This window comes from Chrysemys picta, chromosome 3, assembly GCF_011386835.1.
Source record: "Chrysemys picta bellii isolate R12L10 chromosome 3, ASM1138683v2, whole genome shotgun sequence".
NCBI lineage: Eukaryota > Metazoa > Chordata > Testudines > Emydidae > Chrysemys > Chrysemys picta.
Window position 1 is genome coordinate 127,279,202 of NC_088793.1, and position 13,501 is coordinate 127,292,702.

Sequence of the window (13,501 nt, forward strand, 5' to 3'; positions counted from 1 at the left end):
CAGAATTTGGTCCATTGAGGTTTCACACAGTGTAAAGTTAGTTATATCCATCTGTACAATTTCATATACAAACTACACATTTTGTAACTTCATCTCTCTCTCTCTTTCTGACTCTCACCCACGATCTGCTGCCCTCTCCCATCCCTCAGATGGAGATTAGGCAACACTCTAAAACTGCACTCAAAGTTGCAATAACAGTGCTTGCTCCATGGTCACCCAGATAGGGTGCCAGAGACTTATGTGCAAGCAGCTGATGTGGCTGGCTTGCATGTCTCACCCCAGAAAAGGTCATATGGAGGGTTGAGGGTATGTGGTAAATGGTGCCTGAAAGCACAGCTGACAGTGGAAACCTAACACAACAAAGCTGTTGCTATCCAGAAATGCCTACACTTACAATTTCAAACACAGGCAGCCGCATGCAGGAATCCTAGAAGACATTTGGTCAGCAGACAGCAAGGTTAATACACAGGCCAGAGCCGTGTAGAGGAAGAAAAGAAGCACTTACGCTATAGGGGTCCGATGAACACAATGGACATAGATGAGGCAGACTGCAGGAAACAAATTTCCTACTGCTGCCACTAGGATATGAATCATTGCTACCGTAGCCATCAGTCGCCCAGATCTCAGGTGCGGAGATCACTGTGTGCTGCATTCAAAATACTTGAGATCTGTTCAGCAAGGGCATATGCTTCCTCAAAGCAGCAAATAAGGCATCTAGTACCAGGCTAACAGAGACACTCACCAGCTGCCCATGCTTCCCCTCTTCAGGTTCTATGGCATACTCTCTAAAGCAATCTTGCTTTACTTTGTGTATCAAATTGCCCTTGTCCCGAGTACATTGCTGTGATGGGAACATGCTGCACTGGCAACCATTCCTCACACATTTTCCTTTCACTATCTTTTTTGGTTGGTTATGTCCCCCTCATTGTTGCATCTATTCTACCCTAACAATTTTTGGGGAAAATCCATCTAGTTTCAGCAATGGCAGGAGCACTAATGTAGGCAGGACATAGGGCCTGCTCAGATCACATGTAGAACTGATGGTGGTAAAAATTCTGGTCTACACTTGTGCCTCTGCCATTACTACCCTTTGTAGAACTATGTTGCTGGTAATAAGGCAGAGGGCGATTTCCTGAAAAATGCTAAGGTAGGCAAGGGTATTGGCTTAATCTGTGTTACACACAGAACCATACTGGGATACCTGGTTATAATATGGCTGTTCCCTGACCCAGTTGCAGCAAACTACTATTTTGTAGTTCAAATGGGATCGATCCTTATTTTCACTATGCCTCCATCTAAGGCTTTCCCATGAATATGGTTATGCTATTGCACTACAAAATAGAGCTGTGCTATAACCGGTTCAGGGATGGAAACACTCTAACCAGATCTCCCAACATGGCTCTACTTGTAGTACAGATGCCATCCTTCCACGTGGGTACAATTCCCATTCACAGCATTATTGCACATTCCTAAAGGACTAACTGGGTATGCAAGAGGGTGGTCAATAGGGTACCTTGCACAAGCTTTATCTACTCTTTCATGAATATCAGTTTTCTTTTCTCACTGAACCCCTGTGTGCTGAGCTCAGCAACCAGGATGATTAGGCCCTGACTGTCAACAGACACAGCTGGTAGAAAGTGAAACCAACATCGGAACAGAACTACTCTTCATGTGTGCAGACTAACAATATGAAAGGCTGCCACCTCTGGGGTGGAAGGTGGCAACAAACCGGTGCACAACATGCTGTTAGATTCCTGCAAAATGCCATGACACACATAAGATAACTATGCATCTGAAGAAGTGAGGTTCTTACTCACGAAAGCTTATGCTCTCAATACTTCTGTTAGTCTTAAAGGTGCCACAGGACCCTCTGTTGCTTTTTATAAGATAACTATGTGTTTTTGAAATTCACTTGGCTTAGCACATATTAAAATAGACAGTACAGATTATTTTATTCAAACCCCACACAAGTCAGTCATACACCGCTATTTATGCTATATATTAATATAGACTTAGATTATGTAACGTCACATTTCTTTCTTTCTTTCTTTCTTTCTTTCTTTCTTTCTTTCTTTCTTTCTTTCTTTCACAGAGAGCTATTATTCTTTGCTCTTTGTTCTTCCCTTTTCTTTCATCTTTTTATCTTCCCCTACATTCAGTCCCAAATGAGGCATATCTCAGTGCTATCTTTATCCTAACCAGCTTCCTGATTATCTCCTTGGTTGTATTGATTACTTTCTTCTCCAGAACCTTTGAAGATGCCACTTAATCTTTTTTGGCTAACTCAACAAATAGCTTGTTGTAATCTATTATCTATTACTAGATGAGAGACAGAGGTGTGACCCCCTGCAAAAATTCAAACCATAAAATTGGAGGTGGAAAAGAAATGATGGTGGGAAAAAGGTTCATACTGATGAACTATACAACTTTCATTGTACTGTACTTAGCACTGGATCAAAACAAAAGGGACATTAAAGCAAAATATTTGGTTTTGCTGACCAGCATTAGTACACAGAATCCTGCAGCAGTGAATACTACGTTTGCTTTTGATTTCCAGTAGATTTAGCACCTGGTTCTCCTTTTACTGATGTCAGTGTAACTCCATGGATTTCAAAGGCATAACTCCTGATTTACACCTACGTGAGTGAGAGAGAATCAGCCCCAAACTTTCCAATATACAGTTTCGGTTCTCACTTAATAAGTAGCTATGAAGTATTTTGTTTTAGCCTCATCCTTCGGTGGTCCCATGCCTCATTTACTGCACACTATTCAAACCCCACTCTGAAGACAGATTTATTAATTTCCTTGTGAGCTTCTTTATAGTATTTAGCACTGTGGCATTTGAGTGCTTCATAAGCATGAATTAATATGTTTTCACAATACCCCTGTGAGGTGAGGGGTATTATTATCCTCATCTTAGAGATGGGGAACTGAGGTAAAGAGAAAGGTCAAAAGTATTCCCTAATTTTGAGTGCCCAATTGGAAATGCCTACCGCCTGATTTTTTTTAGAGTACGTATCATTAGATAACTCTTCATGTGTCCAAAGTCCTGCTCCTTTGACTTCAGTTGCAGTTGTGAGTCCTCAGCATTTCTATAAATTGGATCCCAGGTGAGAGCAGCAGAATGTAGATAGACTCCTGGGTTGAATTCTAAGCCCTGGATAGTAGTGCTCCCTAGTGTTATAGATCCTTCTGATCTAGTGCCCCAGCCTGTCTCTAGCTCACTCTACTCTACTCCACTACTCAGCCCACCCTGACCCCTGTCCCCTTTTTCCTCCTATACACTCGCCTTAGTGGCTGTTGTCCCCCCCACTCTGGCTCCTGCAACCCCCTCCCCACCAATTCTCACTTCTCTTCATTCCAGATGGTGGGGCAGCTTCCTCCTTTTCCTCCTCATGTCCTGGACGTCAGCAGGGGGAGTATTGAGAGCACAATTGTGACAGTCTCCCAGCTTTCAGTTCTGGTGCCCCATGGCAGGACAGACTTAGTGCAGCCCTGAGGAGCAATTGTGGATATAGTCCTGTTCAGCTCATAGAGCCCTGGAATAGAGGATCCTGGTGAGATGGAGCATGGCATGGGCTATCCAGTCAGCACATAGGAGCTGGGAGGGGCTGAAGCATACTCAGTTGGAAGTGCTATAGCATCTCAATCAGAAGGTTGTAAGAATTGTTTTAATAACATTTTCTGTAACCTTGTTCTTGGAACCATTTTAGGTGACACTTTCTAAAGAAACTCAGCCTGAGGCAGACACCTGGCATAGAAAATTTCAGTCCAAACAGACACAGTTTGGCAAAGTTATAAGCATCTGAAAACAGGGTCCTATAATGGGAAGTGTTGGACAACCTTAACTATAAGTGGTGCTACCAGTGCCACCTCTAATTATGTAGGCAGAAGCTAGAACTGAACCATGTTTTGATGCCAGAACCAAGTTTCAAATATTTTTGTGGAGTTCCATTATTTTAAAATGGTGCAGTCACTGTAGAAGACATGTATGCTAGTACTGTACTCCTCTGTCTAGGGAATTATTGTATAGCTTGAACTGTCAGGAATATGGACTCAATTATCTATGAAGTCAACCTTGATGCCTCAAAGCTCAGGGCTACTTCAAGCAAATCTGGGGCTCCCTGCATAACTATTCAGCTGAGCCCCTTCAATGCAAGGGCTAAGCTTCAGTGTGCAATATTCTCCCCACTACCTGCATCAAATTTCTATGGCATGGAGGCTTTGAGTCAGTTCCACTGCAGGCAGGCAGGCAGGCAGGGAGGATAGGTGATGCGACTGGGACTAGTTTGTGGATGAACTACTGTGTCATGACTGAAAGATATTTGGAGACAACAACTTGAGTCCCCGGCACACCAGATAGAGTGGATATAGATTTTTGCTCAGATGGGGAGGAGAGAACCCATGAGATGCCCCAGCCTGGACCAAAATTGATGGGGTGGAGGGTATATTCCTGATTCCCCAAGGGATTAAAATTATTGTCATCACTTAGGTCACTATCCAAACCACACAGCACAGAAGCAGTAAACATTACACTAGCATTTCTGGTCCCAGAGGTTCCTGCAGGATTTGAATTGACATTGCCTCAGCCAACCTTTCCAAGATTTGGTTCCTTACCAAAACCAGTCTTTTCTCTTCTTTGTGGCTCTCTCGTAAAGCTGGCCTGTGAACAATTCTGTTTTGCAAAAACCTTCAGGGGGTTGAAATTTGTTTTTATTCTACTTGGCAACAAAAACAAAACCTTTCAAAGGTTTTTAATGAAATGGAATAGTCAAAATCTGTTTGCAATCTAGGGGCTTGGCTACACTTGCGAGTTACAGCGCAATAAAGGAGCCCCATGCGCACTAGCTCACTCCCCGTCCACACTGGCAAGGCACGTAGAGCGCTCTGATTCCGCGGCTACAGCGCTGCTGGTACTCCACCTTGGCGAGAGGAATAATGTTTGCTGCGCCTTAGCTACAAAGCCCGGGCGTCAGCATGAATGAGGTGTTGCATTACTGCGCTCTGATCGGTCCCATAATCCCCTTAAGTCAAGTGGCCACTCTTGTCATTGTTTTGAACTCCTGTAGGAATGCGGAAATGCCCTTTCAAAGCTCCGTTTCTGACAGCCGGCATGCAAGGTTACTGTGGAATGCTGTGTGTGAGAGAGAGAGAGAGGTGGGGGGAGGGGGAGGTCTGCTGCTGCCTGGACTAACAAGACAGCATGCTGACATGCTCTCAGCCCCCCAAAAACCCACTCTCTCTCCCCCCACATACACACAACACACTCCCTGTCACACTCCACCCCACCCCTCCCATTTTAAAAGCACGTTGCAGTCACTTGCATGCTGGGATAGCTGCCCATAATGCACCATTCCCAATGCCACTGCAAGTGCCACAAATGTGGCCACGCCAGTGCGCTTGAAGCTGTCAGTGTGGACAGATTGCAGCGCTTTCCCTACTGTGCTCTACAAAGGCCTATTTAACTCAAAACACTCTATATCTGCAAGTGTAGCCATGCCCTAGGTCTCTCTTTCCCTCTCTGGTTATGTTTAGACACTGCATATTAAGGTGTCTTATTTAATTGTAGCATAGGTAGGCATACCCATGCTAGCTTTGATCTAGCTAGCACAAGTAACAATAGCTGTGAAGCCATGGTGGTATAGGCTTCAGCAAGCACTAACTGTCCCAGTACAAGCCTGCCAGGGACCCTGGGTACATACTCCAGTTGCTAGTGCATGCTGGGGTCCACGGTGTGTCTGCACTGCTATTGTTACCCATGCTAGGTAGATTAAAGCTAGTGTGGGTATGCTTACCTACACTACAATCACACCTTCATTTGCAGTGTAGACATAGCCTCTCTCTCTCTCTCTGGAACTGACCAGAGAGTCCACCCTAGACCTTAGAAATCTTTCCAGTTAAAAGCTTCATCCTTAATAATGTTTTAAATTTCACTCAGTATTTTTGACCAGAGGACTTGCTGTTGGAAAAGCTGTTAAGTAGTGACCTTAACATATCTAACCCTAGTAATCGCATGAATGCTTCACCCCAATCTAACACTGTCTTGCATGCTCTCAATGTCCACCAGAACTCCATTGCTGCACTGGCATTCACACACTGCCATGCAGCCTCTGTGCTGCACCATTGCTTTAGGGAGTTCCAGCAGTCCACTGGCACACATCGCACTACCTCACAGGGCTCAGTCAGAGGAACCCAAAGGTGATGTCCTCCTACAGGGAATCTTTAGGATAAGGGTGAATAAACGTAACACCTGGCAAATCTTTGGGGGTTTATCTGGAGCAGGCAAAGTGGTTGAGTGTAGATCAGGCTTAGCTAGCTTGAGTTTGCTTATCCCAACCTACCACCAATTTTACTTATATTGTAAACTCCTGGGGGAAGGGACCAACTTTTTGTTCTGAGTTTGTACAGTGCCTAGCACAGTGGTGTTCTGGTCCATGATTAAAAGCTTCTAGATGCTACAGTAATACAAATAATATAATGATAATAGGATCTTAGTCAAGGCAAGGCCTAAGTGTTTCCCCAGCACTACTTTTGTGCATGCTCCCCACTGCCCTCTCCCATGCTCAGGACTGTTACTGTCCTATGAGCTGACGGAGAAGGGTTGGGGCATATCTTAACAGCTGCAGGGTTCAGGTTGTGGGGGAGACATTTGCTGGTTTTCAGGAGGTGTACATTTAGCCACCCTGCATGTTCTGGAGGTGCAGAAGGCAGTGTTAGGCAACCTTTAACTCTGAGTTAACAACACTTTTTCAACAAATGTGCCCTATCATGCATCTCTGTGTGAAGTGACTGTAAGTAAAATAATCTCTGAGCATTATATCTGAGTGGCAGAAGAGCTGCCTTTGAAAACATTGCCCCTGAAGCAGCTGATGTCGCAAGGATTACTACCTCTAGTTAGAGAGAAAGCAATAATTGGTGAGACAACCTCTTGTCAGAGTTCAGTGAATTTGATTTGAATTGAAACAGTGACTTTTTGACCGACGCTTATAAGGTGATGGATAGGAAGTGAGGAAATGAGAGCATAGCTGGCAGCTACAGCATCTGCTAGAAAAAACAAATTTTGGTTGATAGCGGTGTTTAGAAAAGGGAATCTTCTAAAAACATGAGTCAAATCCTGCCCTAGGCTAGTGGGGATTAGGAGATGTCCATCTGTTTTTGTGATTATTTCTGTTTATTTTTCACAGGGTTATGTTTGATTCGCTTGCAACATTCCTAGCCCAAACATGGGGATGAGTTTTCCCACACAATTGTGACTATCCAGCATTAAATACGCCATTGTTCACCCTTGTCTCCTTCCCATTCACACTTTTGAACTTTATTTTCCACATGTAAATGCCCTTATTTCAGATAATGCAAAGATGCACATACATGTGTGTCCACACACACCAATATATATATACACACGTATACATACACACAGATATATATATACACAAACACACGTAGGGAGCAGAGCATCCCCCCTCCCCCAATATATACAGTATACACACATGTGGGGAGCAGGACACACAGATGGGGAACGGGACACACCAATATATACACAACATACACACACACACACACACACACACACACACACACAAACACATGTGGGGAGCAGTGAGAGAATATGATACCTAGTGGTTGGATGGGGGAACTGGAGAAACAGAATGCTCAGGAGATTGTGGAAGTGTGGGGAGACATCAGAAGGCCAGAGTAGTTTTAAGAATTTTAGGTCACATTAGTCAGGGTGAATCAGGGGAAAGAAGGGCTCAGAATAACACTGAAGACAAGATTCATGGAGGAGACTGGAGAGGCTGGGGGACCAGAAAGGGCTGGAGAGCAGATTGGAAAGTGAGCAATGGAAACCAGGAAAAAAGTATAATGTTTCTTTGCACAGATGCAACAGATTCCAGCCCAGGATCTCAGTAAGTTTTATCTCCATTTTGCAGATGAGGCAACTGAGGCATAGAGAAATTAAGTGTCTTTTCTAAGGTCCCACATTCTGTGAGAGACCTAGAAATAGAATACTGGTCAACGCCTTTCTGAAATCATGTGCACATTACTGAATAAATATGGCCCGGGCTGTCACATCAGAGCCTTGGAGAGTAATGATTACCTCCTGGCTGCATGATGTGATGCCTTCTTGTTGTATGCAGCCCCAAATTGCATTGGCCTCTTTGCTGCCACACAACATTGCAAAATCATCCGCAAGTCTCTTTCAGCCTTATTGCTTTCCAGGTTTTCCCCAATCACTACACGTGGGGCTTAAATTCAGCCAGAACTGTCTGGAGGAGAGCTCCAATAAATATTTTCAAACCCATGGGGTAGAAGCCCTGAGCCCTTGCATGCCCTGTGGGGCTGAAGTCCGGAGCCCCGTCACCCCACATCTGAAGCCCAGAGCCCCGAATGGAGGACTCCAGGAAATACTGTATGAGAATTTAACCCCTGACTACACAGGTGCATTTCAGGTTATAGTTTGCATTTTTTTCAAGCTGAATCTAATTTTCTGCCTATATTGCTATGCTCGCTAGGCCTCTCTCCACTATTTCTTTGTCCTCAGTGTTCATAACATGTCCCAATTTCATATCACCTGAAGATTTCATTGAAGTGTCATTTAGACCCTCTTTCTGATCGTTATTGTTAAACAGACCAAATACAGAGCTCTGCAGTATCTTATGAGGCACCTATGCTAATTCAGTACTTGCTCTTAATTATTACCATTTGCTTACTTCATTACCCTTCAACAAGTTTTCAGTCCAAATGACAGTGTTCCTATTCAAGCCACTATCTTTTTGGTATGCCTCTACTATTCCAAAATTCAAGTAGCCCATAATCACCAATTCCAAGTTCTGATACTATTCTCATACACTGTATCAGATCTTACCAATTGATTTAAAAAAAAAAAAATCCAGGAAGGTTTATCTTTACATTGGATTGTCTACTTTGTGTGTAATAAAGCGGCCCTCTACATCATTTTGGAATCATATTGACTGTGCATGTTTGATAGTAGTTGTAAAAAGTTCCCTGCTCTTCTGTACACTGGTTTCAAATACTGTGTCAGTTGGTCTAAGAATTTTTCATTCTCACTCTCCTCCAGTTCTGGGGCCTTATTCTTCTATCACTCCAACTAGTGTAAATCAGGAGTAACTGCATCAAGGTCTATAGAGTTATACCCATGTGAAACTGGTATAAATGGGAGGAGAACTGGGCCCTTGGACTCTCTTGATTTTCATTCATTCTACCCCTAGCCAAAGAATTTCACACCACACTTTTAACTCACATTTGTAGAAGGATAATTTCCCCCCCTTCCTTCCTCCTATGGGATTGACCATGATTTAGGCCATGTCTAAAGTATCACTTATGTTGGCAATACTTATGTCTCTCAGGGGTGTGAAAAAAATACCCCCAAGTGACATATGTTTCGCTGGCATAAGTGGTAGTGTGCACAGTGCTATGTCGGTGGGAGAACTCTCTCAGTTGGCACAAAGCGGCTACAAGAGCAATTTTACGGAGGTGCAGCTGCATCGGTACAGCTGTGTTGCTGTAAGCTTGCTAGGGTAGACATGGTCTTAGTTTTTATACTCTGAAAATCGCTTTGGTGGCTTGACCATTCATATGCTGAACTGGGGTTGCAAGGAGAGGCATATGGGCAACTGGGCTGCATGCATGTGGTGGCATTCACAGTAGAGATTTGGTAAATTTGCATTTTCCATGTAAAAACTGGAAAAAAGCTTAAGCCAAACACAATCTTTTATGTCAGTAGGAGGACAATGATCAAGAGACAGGGCCTGATACTTCTTGCATGCCACCAGTTTTACAGTAGAGTAACTCCACTGAGTTCAATAGCATTGGTCCTGACTTAAACTGGAGTTCTCCTCTCACTCACTGGACCATGCAAATTTACAAAGCTTCTTTATTAATGTGAAATAGTCACACCCCATCCTGCTGCACTTCCCCTGAGAAAAGATAAGACTTGTCATATGCAATGTTTCATCGTGTCTTTTTTCATTACAAATATATTTCTAAAAGGAAACAAAAATATCAGTATACAATCCTTGATCTTACAAATTCCTTCTGCCCTGAAGAGGGAATTCCCTTGACTAACACTGAGTTCCTGAGAAGAAAAGACATTCCCATCCTACAAGACAGGTGACATTAAAGGTTCAGCTCTTGCAAAATCAGCATAAATTGTTTTTGCAAGGAGTATGAATCTGAAAGTCAGAAAAATGTCAGACCATCTGTGCATATCCAAGTTTAAACATAGCAGAAGTTCTTAGGAACTAGTGGGATAGAGAATCCTGAGGTCCCAATTCAGCAAGTATACTTATCTTAAGTACATGAGTAGTCCCACTGAAGTCAATGGGACTGCTCATATGTTCAACATTTGGTATGTGCTACAGTGTCTTGTTGAACTGGGGTCCAGAGGCCCACTGAAGTCAGCGGGTGTCCTTACATTTATTTCAATGCGTTTTGGATTGAGACCTAAGTGACATCAAACTAAATGAAGGAATGAAATTCCATTTGTTACAATAGGTCAATTGGTTTAACAATTTCTAGGGAGAGGACAGACAGGAAGAGGAATTCCTTGTTAAGTGTTTACTATTTACAGATAATCAGGGCGGGTGTGTGTGTGTGTGTGTGTGTGTTCCACTTTGTTTCTTTGAGATGAAGATCTAGATGGATAATGGAAGTGTGATTGTGTTTCTGGAGTTACTATGGTAACACACATTTTATTGACTAGCAGCCTCATACATTTAGCACATTAAGATCTCACAGTCTCAGCTTGGTGGAAGCTCATATGCCTGTTTCTTTATGGATATTTCCCCTTAAAATAAGGGGAATTAAAAAAAAAAAAAGAAGAAGAATACACAGAGGTTCAAAACTCACCAAGCATCCCTTACATCAGTGGCTCTCAACCTTTCAAGACTACTGTACACCTTTTCAGAAGTCTGATTTGTCTTGTGTACCCCCCAAGTTTCACCTCACTTAAACTATTTGCTTACAAAATCAGACATAAAAATACAAAAGTGTCACAGCATGCTATTACTGAACAATTGTTTACTTTCTCATTTTTACCATTTAATTATTAAATAAATCGACTGGAATATAAATATTGTACTTAACATTTCAGTGTATAGTATATAGAGTAGTCTAAACAAGTCACTGTCTGTATGAAATTTTAGTTTGTACTGACTTTGCTAGTATTTTTTATGTAACCTGTTGTAAAACTAGACAAATATCTAGATGAGTTGATGTACCCCCTGAAAGACCTCTAAGTACCCACAGCAGTACACGTATCCCTGGTTGAGAATCACTACCTTAGATCGGTAACTGAAATGTTCTTTCACAGAGTTTGGGCCAAGTCCAGTTCACTTACTTACCTGAATAGACCCATCAATGTCAATGGGAATATTTGGGTGAGTAAGGCAAGTAACAGCTGACCTGCTATAAAGTGCATAACAGTGCACAAAAGTCATGCTGTATACTAGAACTAGGCAACATTTTTTGACAGAATAGTTTTCCATCAGAAAATACAGTTTCATTGAAATCGAAAGATTGAATGGGAATGTGTAGATTGACAATTTGTTTCAATAATATTTCTATAGACTTTGATAATAAAAATCTTATTATAAATAAAATATATAAATTCTAAACAAAATGAATCTTAATTCTATTATGTTTTGACATGACCAAAATGAAACGATTCAATGTTTCTGATTTGAAATTTTTCTAAATTTCCTTTCTGCAAGATATTTCTTACTCTGGACTTCTCATCCAAACTGTAACAAAAACAAATGTCTAAATGTTGGATTCTGTCACAGAATAGAAATTCCTTTGTTTTTGACAAGTTCCACTGTGCACTGAGTCTGGATCTAATTTAAATAAAAATAATAAATAAATAAATAAATAATATAAGTTGCCTGTAAAGTGACTCTGACATTTACTAATCCTGACTTCTGCATCAGAATATCCATTTTAGGTTATACTGATGATGATCTTTCCCTTTGAAGAAGAAGACTATTAGCCCCTATACAGATATTAATCAATCTTCACAACAACTCTGTCAGGTAGGTAAGTGTTATTATCCCTATTTTGCAGAAGGAAAATATAGATAGTGAGATCAAAGTGACTTGCCAAAGACCACATAGGAAGTCAGTGGAAAGAAGAACAGGAGTACTCCGAAGAAGTGGGCTGTAGTCCACGAAAGCTTATGCTCTAATAAATTTGTTAGTCTCTAAGGTGCCACAAGTACTCCTGTTCTTCTTTTTGCGGATACAGACTAACATAGGAAGTCAGTGGGTACATCTACATAGCAACCCCCCCCCCCAAAAAAAAAACAAAACAAAAACACCCCCGCAGCAGTGAGTCTCAGAGCCTGGAACAACTGACTTGGGTTTGTGGGGCTTACCCTGTGGAGCTAGAAATTGCAGTCTAGATGTTCAGGCTTGGGCTGCAGCCTGGGGGTTTCAAAGCCCAGGCTTCAGCCTGAGCCCCAATGTCTACAGTGCTATGTGAGCCCCACTAGCCTGAGTCAGTTGACCTGGGCTCTGAGACTCGCTGCTGTGAGTTTTTGTTTTTTTGCTGTGTAGATGTACCCTGTGACAGAGTGCAGGGGTTGAACATGTGAGCCTATACTCTGATCACTCAGGTATTAATGAGTTCCCCTTGAGAAAGCTGATGGGGTAATCAGGCTGGATGGGATAAGGAGCCAATTAGCCCATCAGCCCAAGGGAGGAAGGAAATGCCAAGGGGAGAGAGGGGCCCAGAGCTAGTTGAGCTCAGTTAGATGGAGGCCTCAGGGACGAGAGACCTCAGTTTCCCTCAGGTCCTGGGGAGAGGGCCAAAAGACACGGTGATGCTGTAAACAGACTATTGCATGGGGATTGTGGAAATTGTGAAGGAAACTTAAAATAAAAGGGTTTGGTGAAGGCACAACCACTGGAACCTGTGAAATTTCTGTGGGGAAGAAGGTGGGGGAATAACCACGCTCTGTTACATACTCCTTATCAGACCTTGTATTCAAACCAAGGTGCTCTTGACTTAGAGTTCCGTGCTCTTTACTTTACTCCAGTCTAAAAAAAATTGAGAAATCTCCAGCACAAATATGCCCTGGTAAAAAAGTTTCCCCACTGCTTGTAAGCTGGAAGGGTTTAACATGAGGTTTTAATTGTTTTTTACTTTTTCCTAAGCTATATTTGGTCTCTCTCTCTGTACTGGGTTTTTTGGAGCTATGCCAGTGCCAAATGTGCAGCTGCAGTTTGGCAGAAGTTACCAGGTCAAGTCCGACCAGTGCAGAGCATCTACATTTGGGGTCTAACTACTAATCTAGACAAGCCCTTGGCTTTCTTCGTACCTTAGAGCACCATTGGGGGAGCCTCGGAAAGGGAGAGAAAGAGGTTATAGCCATTTGCTTATTCACTGCCCCAGCCCCCTTGCCTGGGGAGGGGGGGGGCAGGGATCAGATAAACCTGTCAGATACTTTACAGCTAATAGTTCCTCACTATTAGACGTATATAGC